This window comes from Hibiscus syriacus, unplaced genomic scaffold, assembly GCF_006381635.1.
Source record: "Hibiscus syriacus cultivar Baekdansim isolate YM2019G1 unplaced genomic scaffold, ASM638163v2 tig00110933_pilon, whole genome shotgun sequence".
NCBI lineage: Eukaryota > Viridiplantae > Streptophyta > Magnoliopsida > Malvales > Malvaceae > Hibiscus > Hibiscus syriacus.
This window is the reverse complement of record NW_024062919.1, coordinates 1,775,109-1,781,108: the sequence shown is the minus strand read 5'-3', so window position 1 is coordinate 1,781,108 and position 6,000 is coordinate 1,775,109.

The following is a 6,000-nucleotide window of genomic DNA, read 5'->3' as shown; positions in this document are numbered from 1 at the left end:
ATAGAAAGATAGAATTGAATCCATAAAATAGTTTCAACAATAAAAAAATATTATTTATTTTAAAAATTTTAAATTTAAACAGTTATTTAGGTATACATTATCAATTAATTAATAAAAATTTAAATAGATATTAAATTATAATCACCTACCTCCACTCACTTTTCCTCTATCCACGCGCGTTGAGATGAACCAATAATTTTGATTGACCTCATGTGCAAGGAGTTGCTATAAACATTGCCAACGGAAACTATAAGGGCATTTGGACGAGGAAATGTGAGATTTTTAGGAGAATGAAATTTACATTCTTTTGTTTGGTTAGTCGGGAATCCTATTGCAGATAATGTAAGATTATTAATAATGGATTTTTTTTGGATATATTATCGGAAATGTCATTACCTCTATTTCCTTATATATTATTGGATTACCGGCGTTTTGGATTAAAATACCCTTAAAAAAAATTTCTTCCAAAAATATCATTCTTCTTTCATTGAATAATAAAATTTCTACTAAGGTTAAATTACAAATTTATCCTTAAACTATTTTAGATTTACAAAAAAAGTCCATAATTAAAATTTTATATAAAGTTCAGAGGTTAAAATAAAATTTTACCCTTTCATTAAACCTTTTTATATTTTCAATTTTGTAAAAAAATTATATAAATTTTATGAATTTAAATTTTTAAATAAAATATATAAATATTTTCCAACTTGCTAAAAAAATATATATAATAAGGATAACTGGTCAAATATACATTCTAATAATATTTTATTCTTTTAACCAAGCACGATAATCTTACATTCCTGCTAAGCCAACCAAACACAAAATACAACATTCCCATTAATCATATTCCCTAGTAATCTTACATTCCGTGAATCAAAAACACCTTAATGGACAAAGCTGACCCATCACATTTTAGACTGAGACATGACGATTTGGTATGGAACAAGCACCACTCAAAGGTGGTCCGTCTCGCTTACAATTGCCGTGTTAGATGTACTAGGTGCAAGCAAGTTATGTCACGTGTTTCTTATATATTTTGATTGCACACAACTCATTATCCGTTTAATATAAGGGTTAAAAAATAGGCTTGATACAAAAATAAGTGTTTAAATTATATTTCGAAAAACATTTTTGTATCACTCATTTCCCGTATACGTTGCCACATACGAGTCCAGGATGTCACAAAAATTTTATTGGTTTTCAGAAAAGGACTATTTTGCAAATATCTTGGGGGCAAACTATTCATTTACGAGGTCAAATTACATAACTTTTTGAAATTGATATTTAGAGGTTGAATTCATGCTTGAATCAAGTTGGAAAATTAGCCTAAAGTGACCCTTCATATTCGGCCATGGTGAATAAATTAGGGAAAAATATGTAAAAATTTCCTTAAGGCTAGAAATGATGAATGGATGATTTTGTAAGCTTTAGAAAGTTGTTTGGACCAATTTAGAATATGAAGGTTTAGAGGTAACAAATTTCGATATTACCTTCGTTAAAAATAGGTGTTAAAACAAAACTTTTAAAACGTTAACTTTAATCTTGTTGCCACCGTCGGCCGCCACCAACGCCATTAATCGATCGAACACCCAATGACATGTGACAAGCCAACCATCCACGACCAATCGAACACCCAATGACATGTGACAAGCCAACCATCCACGACCAAAACCCCTATACTTTCGCAATTGATCGAACACCCAAAAACAATGTAAATGAAAGATTTTGTTTTAGGGTTTTGAAGGATTTATGTTTGGAAATTTATAGATTTAGGGGGATTTGTTGTTCGATTGGTTGCAAAAGTATTGACATTTTGATCGCAGGTGGTTGGTCGGTCACACATCATTGGGTTTTTGGCCAATTAATGACGTTAGTGGTGGTCGGTGGTGGTAAAGAGATTAAAATTAAGGTTTTAAAAGTTTTTGATTTTTTTAAAATAAAATTTTAAAAAAAATGTTTTTTAAAGGGTAAACTATATGAATAGTTCCCTTTGTTTTCGGCATGACCGACTTCGGTCACCAATTTTAAAATGAAGGGAAAATGATCCCTAATATTATTGATTCATTCAATTTTAGTCATTCCACCGTTAATGTCCGTTAACCCATTAACAGAAAGTCTTACATGAGACTTAAAAAATAAAAAATAAAAAATAAAAAGCAGTGTCTTCTTATTCTTCTTCTTCTTCTTCTCCTCCTATATTTGATACACCTGATTTATGAGAAAAAGGGGTAACTATGGTTTATGGGTGGACTTTTGTAGTGGTGGCCTGTTGCTAATTATGTTGTTCCCACTAAAAGTTTTTGTACCTCCAAAGAGTTTTCAAATAACTCATTTATTGGACTTGAATATAATTCTCAGTAATGTCACTCATTCTTACTCCTTTTCCGGGATAAGTCAATCCACAAAAAATAACTCAAACGGTTATGAGATCAAATTTTATTCTATCTTAGTTAAGAAGTCAACGTTCAGCTTAGACTACCGCTAATTTTTTAATAGAAAATAACGAGTTTGAAACAATGAGTAGTCAAATGATTATTTTATAACTTTTAATAGTCGGAAGACTCAAAAAACAGTTCTCTATGATTGAGGGACCAATTGTGTACTTTACTCTATATATTAGTAAATACAATTTTAAAGACGCGTATGTTTTTTAAGGTTTAAACAATCACTTTCATTATGTGTATATTGTCAATCCAGAAAACGGTTTTTGTGATATTTCAACCTCGGTAAAAATAAAAATTTAATTAAAAATATTTTATTCAAAAATTTATTTTTTTATGAACTACTTTAATATAATTCAATTTATTATATAAACTTAAAATTAATTAATCCCACCAGCGAATGTAAGTGTCGTTCAGCGCAGATAAGTATAGGATAGTAAACGAATCGAGTTCGAGATTCGAGTTTGAGTAATATTGAACTCAACTTGAACCGAAAAGTGTAAAATTGAATTCGACTCGATTAAAAAATTCAAGAGCTCAAAATTATAAAGCTTGACTCAAACTTAAAATAAAAATTGAAGTTTGACTCGATTCGAAAGCTCGCGAGCTTAAAATTTTCAAGATCAAATTGAAATAAAAAATTAAAGCTCAACTCAAGCTCGAAAAAACTTGAACTCAAAATATTCTTAGACTTAGCTCGATCGAAACTCAAACTCGAACCTAAACTTTAAACACATGAAAGTTATATATTGTCTTTTTTTCAATATATATATATATATATATATATGTTAATATTATTAATAATTTAATTTAAAAATATAAAAACTTAATATATATTTGTTTTTCGAGTTATTCATAAAATTTTTGAATCGAGTATTGAGTAGCTCGCTTGCTCGTTAAGAATTCGAGCCGAGTTCGAGTTTGAGTTGAGTCCATTCAATTCAAGAGTTAGCCGAACCTTGACCGAGTCGAACTCAAGTAACTCATGATCTGTCTCGTCTCGTTTACAGCCCTAGATCGGTGTTTATCCTAAAATCTAAATTTTTTAAATTAATTATCATTTTTATTGATAGTACTCCCCTTAAAATTTCATTTATTTATGTTCAACCTTTTAAAAAAATTATATTATTAATATATATATATATATATATATTAAAAATATTTATGTATCCCTCATTATCTTTACCTTTTTAATTGTTTGGGTAAAGTTGAAGATAAGTTCAAATCAACTTGATTTTGCAAGTAGGCAAAAAAGCAAAAGAAATTGAATTTTAAAATATTAAATTTGCATGCATTATTTAAAATGAAAAAGGTCAAATTATTTGCATTGTAGCATCCACTCAGCGCATGTTATTTGACGCTTTGACTCGTCAACTTTTGACAGGGTTGACAATGGCGACCGAGTCAATACATCCTGAACTCGTTTCTTCGTAAGGTAAACGAGTATACGTCTTTTTATTTCATGATTATAAATGCTAAGAAAACATGTGATAAATGTTAGACAGGAAGTTAATGGGATAAAGAGTTTTGTCTTCCAAATATAAAAAAGAGAATTGTGTCATATGTCCTCAAACTATGACCCTCATTTCAAATTGATCCTTAAACTTTTAAACATTATAAATTAATTCTCAAACTATGAGTCTCATTTTAAATTAGTCCTTAAACTTTTGAATATTCTAATTTCATCCCCAAACTATGACTCTCAATCTAAATTGGTCCATAAACTTTTGAATATTCCAATTTCATCCCAAAATCATCCAAATATGTAATTAATTTTACTTGTAGTTTAACCTATTTTTTTCAAACATATAATAATATAACTTGGCCTAGTGATTTTATCAAGAAGAGATGTGATTAGTATATACTTATAATTTAGGATTAAATTGAAATGTTCAAGAAGTTTGGGGACTAAATTAGAATGAAGATCATAGTTTGGAGATGAAACTGAAATGTGAAAAAGTTTGATGACTGATCTAGAATGATAGTCATAGTTTAGGGATGAAATTGAAATGTTTAAAAGTTTATGGACCAATTTAAATTGAGGGTCATAATTGAATGATGTATGATGTAATTAACTTATTACAAAATTAGTAATTAATATATCATTTTTATAATTTTTAATTCGTTTCTTTCAAGTTTTTAAAAATTAACATTAAATGTTATTTTTTTAAATATTTTTAAGAGGAATATCCTTTTAATTTTTTAAAGATTTTTATTAAGTCTTAATTTCTTTTAAATATTTTAAAATTTTTATTAAGTTTCTAAAAGTTGACAAATGAAATTAATTAAAAAAAGTATGCACTTTGATAAAAAAAATTGATATACTTTAAATATATATATTTTGATTAAAAATATTTTAGATATCTGGATGTAAAAGTAATAATATTTATCCAAAAAAAAGTAATAATAGTTTTAAATATTTATTTTAACTAATAAATACTTTTGAATATTTAAATGTATGATGTGATATTCTTTATGTAATTAGATGAAAGACCAATGAGGATTGATTTAAGTGGTAAGTAGATTGATATTGTTTAAGTTGATATTGAGTTTGAAATTTTGAGTATGTAAAAAATCTCCACTGAGAGACTCACTTACTAAAGTCAGATGTGTGACACGGTTTGATCCCGATTAGTCAGGACAAAGCTTTAGGAAACCGGGAGGGCAACAAAAAACTAGTGTAACCTATATGTTTAGTATCTAAATTATTACTTTTGTTCTATTTTGACAGCTAAATTTTATTTTATTTTCTCAAAAACATACATAATGTTTAGTTTAAGTTTTTTTGTACCCCACCGTAAAAGTTTAACGAAATTGTTGTAATGTGGCATTTTTATGGGTAAATTACATAATTCATCACTCAACTATATTAATAACAATAATAGCAATATAATAATACATAACAATAATAACTAGTTTTGTATAAAATATCTGTTCAACAAGATTACTCCTAAATAAATTAGTTTACAGTGAAGAGATGTAAATACTAAATAATACATAACTCTTCGCCTAATTCAATAAGAAGTGAACCTTTACATGACTCTCCAATCTATAAAAAAATAGGGTAAATTACCATAGAAAACATTAAGACTGGAACAAATAGCTGATGGAGGAACCTAGTGGTTTAATTACTCACAATGTAGATTTCTCTATATTCCTCCATCATTTTGCTTACCTCGCCCTTTTGCGTTGGATTTTATATAAGTTAACTACTCTTTTTTTTTAAAAAAATAATCACTAGGTTTCTCGAAACTCGAATATTTGAAAATTTTAAATAATAATATATTACAAAAACTATATGACAAAATATACCGTCAAAGTTGTGTTCTATATGATATATACAATATCCCTTCAAATAAATCTCTAATTAATCCCCCAAAGACAAATGCCAAGACCCTTCACTGAATTTGCTAATACAAGTAGTAATGGTTTACGAATTAAGGACACGAGCAAGATTTTATGTCAAAAGTGTGAATTTAAAAAGAAATTATATTAAAAATTTAATGGGTATAAAATTATATTAATAAAAAAGATAAAAAAATATCTAAACTATATAATG